Source organism: Neopelma chrysocephalum, unplaced genomic scaffold (assembly GCF_003984885.1).
Source record: "Neopelma chrysocephalum unplaced genomic scaffold, ASM398488v2 Primary Assembly neopelma1_97065, whole genome shotgun sequence".
NCBI lineage: Eukaryota > Metazoa > Chordata > Aves > Passeriformes > Pipridae > Neopelma > Neopelma chrysocephalum.
The window spans coordinates 1,157,936-1,169,750 of NW_020925707.1; the positions used below are offsets into that span (position 1 = coordinate 1,157,936).

At 42.2% G+C, this 11,815-nt stretch overlaps 1 long non-coding RNA gene across 2 annotated transcripts in view; it reads right to left on the bottom strand.

The window, feature by feature from the left end:
• Positions 1-11,526: 11,526 nt before the first annotated feature.
• The window catches only part of LOC113961182, a 4,365-nt gene continuing 4,076 nt past the window's right edge, over positions 11,527-11,815 (bottom strand). For both annotated transcript variants that reach the window (XR_003532233.1, XR_003532232.1), the window contains one exon: positions 11,527-11,709. This is a non-coding gene — a long non-coding RNA (uncharacterized LOC113961182). The remainder of the gene's footprint in view (positions 11,710-11,815) is intronic.

Genomic DNA, 11,815 nt, shown 5'->3' on the forward strand with positions numbered 1-11,815 from the left:
CTGAATGTAGAGATGGAAACTCTGCTCTTTTTCAGAAAAGCCTGTGGTGTATTTGAAGAGACTTCGAGGATCACTTAAAATTATATCTGAGTTTGCAATTCAACACTATATGGTCAATAACTTAAATAAGACAAATTAAGTGTATAGTTATGCTTAAGACTATAGTTGTGTTACAGTTAAATTTAACATTTAGGATACACAATAATGGAACTTAAATGTAAATATGAGACTGGATGTGGCACTTAGTGCCATGGTCTAGTAACCACAGCAGTAGTGTATCAAGGGTTGGACTTTATGATCTCAGAGGTCCTTTCCAACCTAGCTGATTCTATGATCTTTTAGCATTTTCATTACCACCTTGAGGGCCTGCCATGGTTTGACAGCCCCAAAATCCAATTCCCGAGTTCTAGCTCCCCTCCCCACATCTCAACCCAGTGTGAGATGGGTTTTCCAGACACCACACAAGACTCAAATTGGGGGGAAAGGGATATATTACAATACACTGTACAAAATAAATATTACAATACATCACATACAATCTTAACTAACTCTACCATGACATACAGTATTTACAATGGATCAAATCACTTCTCCTTCCAAATAAAAGTCCAGGAGGGAAGAAGGAGAATGATCCTTCCCACTTATGAGCAGAAAGTCTCTCTAGGGCAGCAGTGTCTCATTCTCTCTTCCAAGGCAGCAGCTGCAGCTGGATCTTTGCCAATACACACAAGGGGATATCCAAGCCCCTCTGCCCTCTGTCTCCAAATGAAGGGTCTTCTCTTCCGTGTGCTGTGTTCACCAGGACAAAGGTCACTTCACCACGTCATACCACGAAGTGCAGGGGTCTTCATGACAGTCCCTATCTTCGGGGATTCAAGCCCCTTGCAGAGCTTCTGGCTCTGACTCAAGCTGGCTGCTAGCTTCTTTGTAGCTGCAGCGAGGGGAGGCCAAGATCTCCCGACACGCACACATTCCATCGGCCGTCCTGGTCCAGCTTCCAGGATGCCTGAGCTTCTTAGCTCCTCTTTACAGTGCTTGTAGCACTCCAAGACTCTTTCAAGTAAGAGTCCATCACTGGGGGAAGTTTTGGTTTTCAGTCCTTACCCAAAAACTCTCTCTCTGTAGTGGCTTAGTTCTCTTTCTGCTGCTGCTTTCCTTTTCTTCAGACAACTCTGTGTCTTTCCTCGGCTGCGTGCCGGCTTCTGCTGCTTGTTTCAGTTCTTATCTACTGCTGGCTCTCTGCCACTGCTTCTCCTCGGTCAGTACTGTTTGCTGCTGATCCCTTTGCTGCTCCCGATGCAGAAGCTTCTCCCAGCTTTCAGCTACAGATACTCAGTCCAGTTTAACACTGTTTCCGAGTTCCTATGACCCCAGCTGGGGGGCTGGGGGGCCATGGCCCCCCAGAGGGGCTCCTGCCCCTTCTGCTCGTGGCTTCACAACATGGCTTCTTCTTCTCCAACTACTACTACTACTTTCTTTTCCAGTCTAAGTGTGATATGTTTATATTTTGCAGGAGCGCTGATTGGGTCAAACCCCAAGGGTCACCACCCCCTGGGGGTTTACCATTTTATAACTCTAGGGGGGAAAACTGTTTCCCCCCACCACAACACTGCTGTTGAACCTAGAGCTGAGCTGTGGGACTCAGTTAGAGTAGGACAGGAGCTGGTGTTGCCAGGTCACTTATTTACCATGTGGCTTACCAGGTGTAATAGACAGTATTTCTACAGGGTCCTTGTTGACCCTGGAGGGGTCATCAGGACACCCAAGATACTATGAGAGCTCAGTCCCAACTACCTGTACACTGGAAACACAGCAATTTTTGTAAGTGAATGTATGTGTGTTTTGATTTTCCTTTCTGTATAGAGAAACGTGGTTTGGCAGCTGGAATTTTTGCATTTTCAGGAACACAGTGTTACATCTTGGTTTTGCATGAAGAAAAGCCCAATTCTTGCTGTGCTGACAGTTTTTGTCCCCACCTTTGGCTCCCATTGCCTGCAGCAGAACACCACCACCTCTCCCAAACCACAGAGACAGATGAAACTGAGCCTCACAGTCTGACACTCCTGTCCCAGAATTTTATGTTGTGGAGCTGACATCCAAATAACCAGGCATGCCATTCCTCTTGACATCTGTTTCAGAGCAGAGTTTAATCTTTCAATTACACTGTCTTTGTTTGCTTTTGTGCAGACACCACACCTTCTCCTGGAGACCCAGTTTCCTGGGACACTTGAGACAACACTTTTGGGGTGTCCTGTTCCCCTCACTACCTGCATCAGTACTTTTCAGGTGCCTCCAGCTGCCGAGGAGCAATGTACATACATCAGCACCACATCACCCCTGCCTTACCACCAACATAAGGAAAAAGTTCTCTTTCTGGACAACCTGTAGAGCTATTAAAAAAAAAAGCTCCTTTTGAAAACAGTCCCTAAATGCTCTCACAGAGGACTCTGTCTCCCTCCAGTGACTATTGAGTATCTACAGGGAATAGCCTCCTAAATTGTTTAAACTTAGGTGGTTTAAGTGATTCCCTCAGGCTAGATAACCAGATCAAACCTGAGATCATCTCAGCTGACTTTTTGTGTCTTCCAGGGTGTAAATTTTCACATCACCCTGCACTACACTTACTGATGTACCAAAATACATCTTTGAGGCAAGGCTTAGCACTTCCATTCATTTATACTGGTGACACCCTCTGTCTATCAAAGATTTGAGCCTGCTTTTGACAAATGCAAATACTCCTGACAAATCTTTTCATTTGCATTTTTCCTTTCTTCAGTATATTTCACCCCATAAAGCTATCTATGTCATGCAAGCAACACTTTTTTTTTTAATATACACTTATGTACCTGACTTAGGCTTTCATTTTCGCCAGCATTCAAATAGTTTTTAGTGCGCTTTCCAATTTTCTGTTTTTAAAGGTGGATCTCAGAATGTGTGAACATGAGGGAGTATCCTGGTTTAGACACACTGTTCCTGAGTTGTACAAAAATACAAAACAATCTTTCTACACACACTAGTTCCTTATCACCATTTGAGAACAGATTAGTCTTTTTTTCAGCAGTCTTAAGACAAGAATACTGTTTAATTGCCTGTAGATGCTCAAAAAGGCTATTGGTTTTCAAAAGAAGCACCACTCTGCAGGTGGCTGCAATCACTGACACATGATGCACAACTTTGCATTTGAGTTGCATGTACTAGAAAATGACTGACCTAAGTCAAAACTGGAATACACTCTAAGACTCCCATACAACTAACCTTATTTCTCTCTTGTCCAAAGATTATACATCTGCAGCTGCCAGTCATAGGGATATTTTTGTTTAGTTTCAAATAGTTAATAAAATATTGGAAAGAACAGAACCATCAGTTGATCAATAAGAATTCTGTCATGAAAACACTCATTTGAGAGTTTTTTACATCAATTTTTGAAATCTACTGGTTGGCCAGTTCCTAAGGGCATTGCTAAACTGTACAGACCTGCAATTACTTTTATCAGTCAACCCAGTTATCTTATAATATTTCACAAAACTGTTACGTGGCACTAGTTGTGCTGTATCCTGCAGTTTCTTCTTAATTTATCATACATCAGTCTCTTCACTATGCTTTGTCTGATGATAAATTCATTATTTAGTTTGTCCTGTGTAACACGATGTTATAAAAAAATTAGGACTACCCATAAAGACAGAAACTTTATCATGAGTGATTCAGGACTGTTCTTGGTACTTTTGTAGAGGAGAAAAAGTGTTGTTACTGGCAATAATATACACCTTTTGAGAAATAAAAATTAATTATAATCCACAACAACTCAAAATCTTGCTGCAAAATGGTCCTGAGTAGCTTCAATTAGACACAGCATTCACCAATTTTTCCTGCATTTTGACTCTCTCCTTCCAGCTGTGGTCTGGATTTATTGTTCAGCAAAACAACTAAGAGACTTTATAGCTGTGACTATAGTTATTCCTAAGAGATGAAACTGATCATTCATCAATAAATCACTCAAAAGATGGAGAATTGGAACATAATATTAAGTGAGCTTCTGGTGACAAGGCAAGCAGATGGCTCTTTGCGTTGCCTAACACTCAAAAGGTGACAGTCATGATGCTGCCTCTGTTTTCCATCAGCTGGAGGATGCTGAAAAATGTACAGGTGCATCACCCAACTTACCTTCTGCAAGTACATTTTCCTTAAGGAAACAATGGCATCAGAGAACTTCAAGGCACAACACTCAGTTTTTAATCTGACATGTTCTTCAAACAGGTAAATTACTACAGAGAGCCTTCAGTGACCTTACTAAAAAATGTCAATTTTTACACTTAGTACATATGCTTCCCATGCTGCTTTATAGCAGAGAAACAAGGTTATACGGAGTGTTATCATTTGAAGTGGGGCTTATCTTCTCTGTCCCTCTTTGTTCTAATTATCCAAAGCCAAGACCTTACTGTTCATCTTAATTTTTACAGTAAATTAAAATTACTACTTTAAATATAAAAGAATGAGAAAAAAAATCCTTACTCAGTGCTATTTCTATTACTCTAATCCACAAAATTCAGTGAATTTTGTCATGTTACAGACATATCACTGAAGAAAATTGCCATTTTTCTCATATATGCAACTAATAGGGAGCAATATTTTTCCATTCAATTTACTGGGGGAGAAAAACCAAACTTACTGGCAGTGGGAATTACAGATATTACAGACTTTCTGTTGCTAAACACGATCTTATTGTTTTAGCTCTAAGAGTTCATCAGGTTGGGAGTAGCTGGAAAGAAATGTTAAATACACGCCTTCTGAGTGAGAACAAGCCAGAAGGTATAGCAGCCTCAGAAATGGGATTTAGGAAGAAGGCAGGACATGGTCTTTAAGACAGAGACAGAACAAGGAGTGTGTAATAGGGGTCACAGAATTCTTAAGGAGAAACCTATCAGTGACTGAAGGTAGATCCATCAGAGCAGACAAGATGAATGTTGGAATGGCTGTAGATGAGGAGGGAGGCTGTGAGCAGTTCACCAAAGAAATGCAATATTTCATGTAAGAGGGCAGAAGGGTGATCAGAGGACAGGTGTTTGTGATCTATTTGAGACAAACAATCTGAGTCACCTCTGCCTTCCAGACAAGAAATCCTGTGCTGAATGATAAATGAACATGAGATATTAACCTACCAGTAGCAAACATTTGGACAATTCAGGAGGGAGGATTGTTGTTGTTGCTGTTAAATGGCTACAATACGGTGGGAAGTAGTGAAAATTTGCCTTTGTCACTAGCACAATAAGCTGAAGGAAGGAAAGTTTTATAGGAAAATACCAATAATTGCTGGTTTCTGGCCTACCTAATATTTGTCAATCTGAACTGTATCAAGCATCAGTAAAAAAGTAAACTTAATTTTAAAATTAAGTTTAAGTAAAAAAGACAATTTTAATTGTGTTTAAAATTCTTCTTTCTTCTTCTGAAGATAATTCCATTAACAAAAAAATCTTGACCTGAAAACCCATCCAGCAGTACCATCTGAAAAGAATGTCAAACATGAAAGGACATTGGGAGACAAAAAAGGGTTGTCATATGCCACATCCCTCTTTTGGCAGCTCAGTGGAGGGGTTTGCAAACAAACCAAGATCTGACATGATAAGTAGTTGCTTGTGATGAACAGATCAGTAATTGTGAGTTATTAGGGAAAACTTTGAGGTACATACTTGGCTGAATCATTGATTTTTGTTGCCGAAGGGAATCAATGTCCACAGCTCACTCAGTCTGTGTAACCAGCAGAACTCCTTGTACTTGCCATCATTGCTGGAACCCCCAAAAATGTCAGGGACAGTCCAGACCCTGCCATTCTATCCCTCCAAGTCCCACACTGGCATATCATGTAATGATACTGAATTTCATCAGTGAAGGGAGACCACTGTCCTGTTGCCAAGAATAAAACCATTCAAAGTAGAAATTAAGGACTCTGCAAGGATTCTTGAACAGTTCAGTTTTTTATGCTAGTCTCATTTTAAAATAGTGAGATTAGCCTATAAGGGCAACGTGTGCAGCAGTAAAAGCATATAATGGGGTAAAAAATGCCTATCTGTCCAAAGGGTAACTTTTCTTCATTTTTCCTTTTACTAAATGAGTAGCAAAACAATCTGTTTAAGTCAGCACTGTCTTCCAGTACTGCGGCCTATACTCCAATGTTTATTACTCCTCTAGGGAAAATTGCTACTAATATCACAGCTATTTGACTATCTGGTCTTTCCCACTTGTGAGTAAAAAGTGCAAGTACAATTTTATATTTTATTTCCTGTTGTTTACTTAATCACATTCTCTTCCTCCAGTTTTAAAAACTGATTTGTTTTTAGTGGCAAATGAGGGAGACAAGTGGTCACTTTTAGAAAATTGAAAGACTATGTTTGTTGTTAAAAATGTTTTTTTAAAGGAAAAAGTGGTATTTTCCTAAAGGATAGGTGCTTGTTTCTTTTAATCTCTACTGGAAATTTGATAGATATTATTTTATCCAGTGCAGTCAAAAAAGTAACATTTAAAGGAATACTCAGCTTACACTCCAGAGAGCGAATAATTACTGGTTTCTGGACTACTTAATATTTGTCAATCTGAACTGTATCAAGCATCAGTAAAAAAGTGAACTTAATTTTAAAATTAAGTTTAAGTAAAAAAGACAATTTTAATTGTGTTTAAAATTCTTCTTTCTTTTTCTGGAGATAATTCCATTAACAAAAGCATTCATTTTTTCACAGCTGAAATACAGTGTTATGAATCTGTTTGACAGACTGCTACTTTCCCATTGGGGATCAACTTCAGAGATAAACTGCTGCTCTCATCCACTTCACAAAATCACAAAAGGCCTTATCTGAATTTTTACATGTGTGCTTAATAAGTATTTAAATCTTGTAAATGTTTGCAAAGTGAATGTACTAACTTTGAAATCATTATAGTTACAGTCTACCTGTACTTCTCAATGCTAGTCCAGTGTTGTGGATTCTACTTCTGGGACTGAAGCTCCTCTCTTGCTTTTGGGAAACTTAGTGGAAGTCTTGTTATTGCTTATACCCCAAGTCAAGAGGCTTCACTGCAGTAACAGAAGCAGTGATCTTCTAAGATCACCTCTGAGTCAGAAAGTAAAGCTCTCAGGGTGACAATAGGCCATAAGAATCATAGCATTACATCTGTATGGGGAAGCAAACCTGAATACATTTTGGGTCTACATTTTCATTTTAAAAATACATAACCTCAGTATTGCTCAACATTTTAAAAAGCAATATAGTCCAAAACATGTGTAATGAAGTGAAGGGAAAGAAAAGGAAATATAAATTTAACTTTGGTATTTCATATTTCTTCCCCTGTAATAAACTCATTTATTTGATTAGTGATTAAATCCATTACAAAAATAACAGTGGTGTTGTTATGTGCTGCAGTGACTCTGGTTGAGAAAGTGAATGTCTATACTGGAGTCTAGAGCTTGTTTTATAAGGAAATTATAAATATACAGAAAACCTGAGGATCCTCAAAACTACATTAAAGAATGGAGGGAGTAGGCAGCTCCACGCCTTAATAAAACCTTCTGGTATCTAGCACCTAACACTTATGTCTACTGCTCTGGACATAGCAGGAAAAAATGCATGTTACTTCTATTCATTTTGATCTTACTCTTTTGAAATTGTCCAACAGAGAAAAGATTTTTAATTTTTTTTATTAATTGTATGTTTTCTGTTTGTCAAAATTGTATGATGGGCATTTAGGCAGAGTTGAGGAGAAGTAGCTGAGCATCTAACCATTATATTTAACAACTGTCCAACATGAAGTCACAGAGGGAGACTTTTGTATGCATCTCTGTGAATTAAAAGCTAGCCCAGAGAATAATCTTGATTGCAACCATCTTTAGGCCAATGAAAGATCATTTGATTTTCAAGTATTTAGAACTTTATTTTCATTACACTTGCCTTATGAATGTCAGTTGCTGAATACCAGATAAAACATTTTTCATGTTTATAGGTTTGTCTGAAAATTCATACAAAACAAAACAAAGTCCCATGATATTTTAGAAAGAAAAATTATTTTTTCCTGCATTTTGGGATGAGTAATCACAAGCAAAGCAGAAGAAGGACTTTGTAGGAAGCAGGGCGTGGCAGCAGAAACAAGACTCTGATTCTTCATGACAGTCACAATGAAAACAGCTTTGAATGGATCAGCTGGCACCTGGAATAGCAGTTTTCTGCAAATGTCCCAAACTTGCTAGTTTTACTCTCAGTAGCAGCAAAACTCTGCCACTGAGAGGGGTCTGTTAGGCTCAGTAAAGCTAATGTCCACTAATAAACACGCACTTCCCTTCAAGGGTGTGGTGGTTTGAAAAACCTTTTCTCTGGGGCAGTAATGGTTTGCCCCACTGCTAATACTAGACCAATCAAAGGTTCATATGTGCCCTGCGGAAATTACATACCCACAGCAACAGAAGAGAAGGTGGTGAGGTAGTTTTTTAGTAGGTTGGTAGCCATGATCTGAACCACGAGGAAACAGGGGGCCAGTGAGCCCCCTCTGGGGGCCAGTGAGCCCCCAGCCCCAGCTGAGGCTACAGGAGACCCGGTGTAGTGTCAAAGCTGGACCGGTTCCCGTAATCAAGAGGTGGGAGAGTTTCCTTACTGTCAGCAGCAGCAGAAAACATTGAAAGCGGCAGCGGAGGAGCCCTGAACAGAGACAGCGATGGCTGAAAGCCAAAAAGATAGCCAGGAGCAACAAGATAACATGAAGCCGGCTGAAAGACGCAGAGATGTTCCTGCAGGAGGGAGAGATGGCAACAAAACAGAGGAAAACTCAACAGAGCTGGTTTGGGGTAAGACTGTATTACTTTCCCAAAACTCAGAGACCTGCTGAAGAGCAGGGGTGGACTTCCAAACCTTTAGGGAGTCCCAAAATGCAGCAGCAGCTAGAGTGAGACAGAGGAGCTGAGAACCCGGAGTCGTCCTGAGAGCTGAGCCAGGGTGGAACACGGGGGAGGTGGCTGTGCCCTCTGCTGCTGCTGCTGCTTCTATCATGCTGGGAAGCTGAGACAGAGCAAGAGAGCTTTGGTAAGACTGAACTGAAAGCTGCCTTCAATGTTCTACCCCAAGAGGAGTGAAGATCTACAAGGAAATCCCCCGAAGGCTCGGGTTCAGGGTTGGAATTTCCACAAAGTAAGAACCAAAATCCTGACTGCCATACTTAAATCTGCTGCCTTAGGAAAATGAAGGACACTAACCACTGCCACAAAAAACTGGAACGAAGGAACTGTGGCCTGTGCAGTGACAGAAAGACTTTTCTCTTTCCTTCTTGGACTTTTATTGAAGGAAAAGAGGAATTTAATTCAATGTAAATATATATATATAGGTGTGAGTAAATAAACCTTTGTAAATATTTTTCCCTTTCCCCCAATAGCAAATGGTTGTGTTTTGTCTGAAAACTCTCCACATGAAGTGAAAAAGATATCAAGTCCATACCATCACTAAACCCTCTCACAGGGGCAGACTGTGGGAGGGGGGCTTGAACTTAAAAATTGGATCCTTGGGAGTTTCAAACCACCACAAAGGGTTAGTTTTTCTCAGGCTTTCTGATGAAAGTGAGTTGGTGACCAATGAGAATAGGGATGACTGGTGGGAACTTACTCCTTAAGTGTTGCTTCCTGAAGGAAACATTCACCTACCTACAGAGACCAAAATCTATAAACTCTCTTCTCTTTCTCTGGACAGCAGTAGAACCTCCTTGGGGATGTGTGGGGTAGGATAGGGAAGACCAAAGAGCACCTGCCACAGCTGACAGAACCACTGCTTGCCCCTAACAGAGGATAAAATGAAATTATAAAAATAAAATTTTAATACATAAATAAATAGATAAATAAAACCAAAGAACAAAAACCACCCAAATCAAACAAACAAACAAAACAATAAAGATCACACACCCCTCAGCCACCTCAGTTTGTTTTTGTATTTAAAAAACAAACAAACAAACAAAACCACACACAAAAAAAAGGACAAATGTTCTTTTCCACACTGCAGATGATTTTTTTTTATGGACATGTTTTTCAGCCGCCCTCCTACCTTCACCCCGTGTTCATTGCGACCCACCTCCTCGGCCTCATTCCCCTGCATCTGCTTCCAATTTTCTCACCTCTTCCCTTTCCTCCTCCCCTCACTCTTTCCAAATTTTTCCTTTTTTCCCTATTTTTCGCTTTGCCCCCTGGCTGCTCCACAGGGACCCACTGCATCTGTCTTAAAAAGCAGAAAGTATCCTTTATTTTTTAGACTTATTCATATTTTATTTATTTTTTTCTCTCTCACACACACCTCGCTTCCGCACGCCTTGTCGTTACTGTCACTATTTTTCCTGCCTATTGTGATGTTTACCCGTTTCTTGGTTCCCGAGGCAGCGGGAACGGTGGTGCGGGATGCCCGAGGGAGCGGGAGGATGCGGGGATGCATCGCGTGTGAGGAGCGAGGCGCTTCCGTGCGGCACCGCCTGGGGGCGGCAGCGCCTCATCACATCCCCCCCATCCCTCCTCGACCCCCCTTCCCTTCCCGATCCCTCCGTCCCTCCTGAATCCTCCCGTTCCCGATTCCCCCGTTTCTCCGCGGTTTCCCGCGTCCCTGTTCGATCCCCTCGCGTCCCTCTCGCCGTTGTCGGCTGCTCCGGGCTCGGCACCATCCCATGTACCGACAGGCGGTGAGCAGTGGCTCCCACCGAACTGGGGGAAGGGGGCACGGAAGGGTCTCACCAAGCCTGATTCTCCCTCCCTCTCTGTCCGTCCTACCGTCTGTCCGTCCGTTCAGAGGAGAGGGCACCGCTCCGCAGGTTGGTTTCTTTGTGCTTTCTCTCAATAATAATGCTAAGGAGGATTATTAATAATCTTATTTATAGTGGTAAGAATAACAGGTGTAATGTAATATACTTTTTGAGGGTTGGGGATTTTTTAAATTATATTTATCTCTCCGGAGGGAGAGAGGCGCGGACAATGCCGTTAGAGCAGCTTGAAAAAAATAGGCAGAAACCCTTATGTCGGATGAAAAATCGGTATTAACGCGTCCGGAAGGGGTGAGGGCGTGGAAAAGTGGTTTTTGTAGTTGTTGTTTTCCCGAACCCTGGAGGTTTTACTCCGGTGAAGTTCGCTGGCGGGGGCGGGGCGGGCAGGGAGTCCCGGCGGCGGCGAGGAAGCGGAGGGGGGCTCTCCATCATCCTCTCCGCGTGTCTTCTCTGGCGCTGCCTCCTGCCAAACAACACCAAAGAGAGTTTTCCCCGATCTGGAGGTGTGGCCCTGCGTCCTGCTCTCCTTCCTGTCCCAGTTTTGGGCAACTCGCCTATGAGGAACTGATTGTTTTTTCTGGAAGTAGGAGGAAAGAAGCAACGTGCTGCTGGTTGGTGCCTGGAGGGAAGCTGTCCGTGCAGAACGAGGAAGCTTCCTCACCTGGCAGGGACTGCGGCTGGGAACGCTTCCTCAACGCCTCTTTGCGTTTGGTGACCCAAGTTCTCCCTTCTGACCAACATCTGTCCCAAACAACACAACCGCAGAGCTCAGAGCACCGCAGGTTACGGGGGTGTTTGCAGCACCACAGAGACACCTCCTTCCCTGCCCGAGTGGGGATTACAAGCTTGCTCCTACACAGTGTTGATTCCCACCTCCTGTTGGGCCCCTGGCGGCCGATCCACGATCACCGAAGGCTGAATCATTCCTTAGCCCCTCGGTCTTTAGCGAGTCTAGTTGTTCATTTGGGAAAAGAAAAAAAAAGAAAGGAGAAAGAAGGAGAGGAGAGGAGAGGAGAGGAGAGGAGAGGAGAGGAGAGGAGAGGAGAGGAGAGGAGAG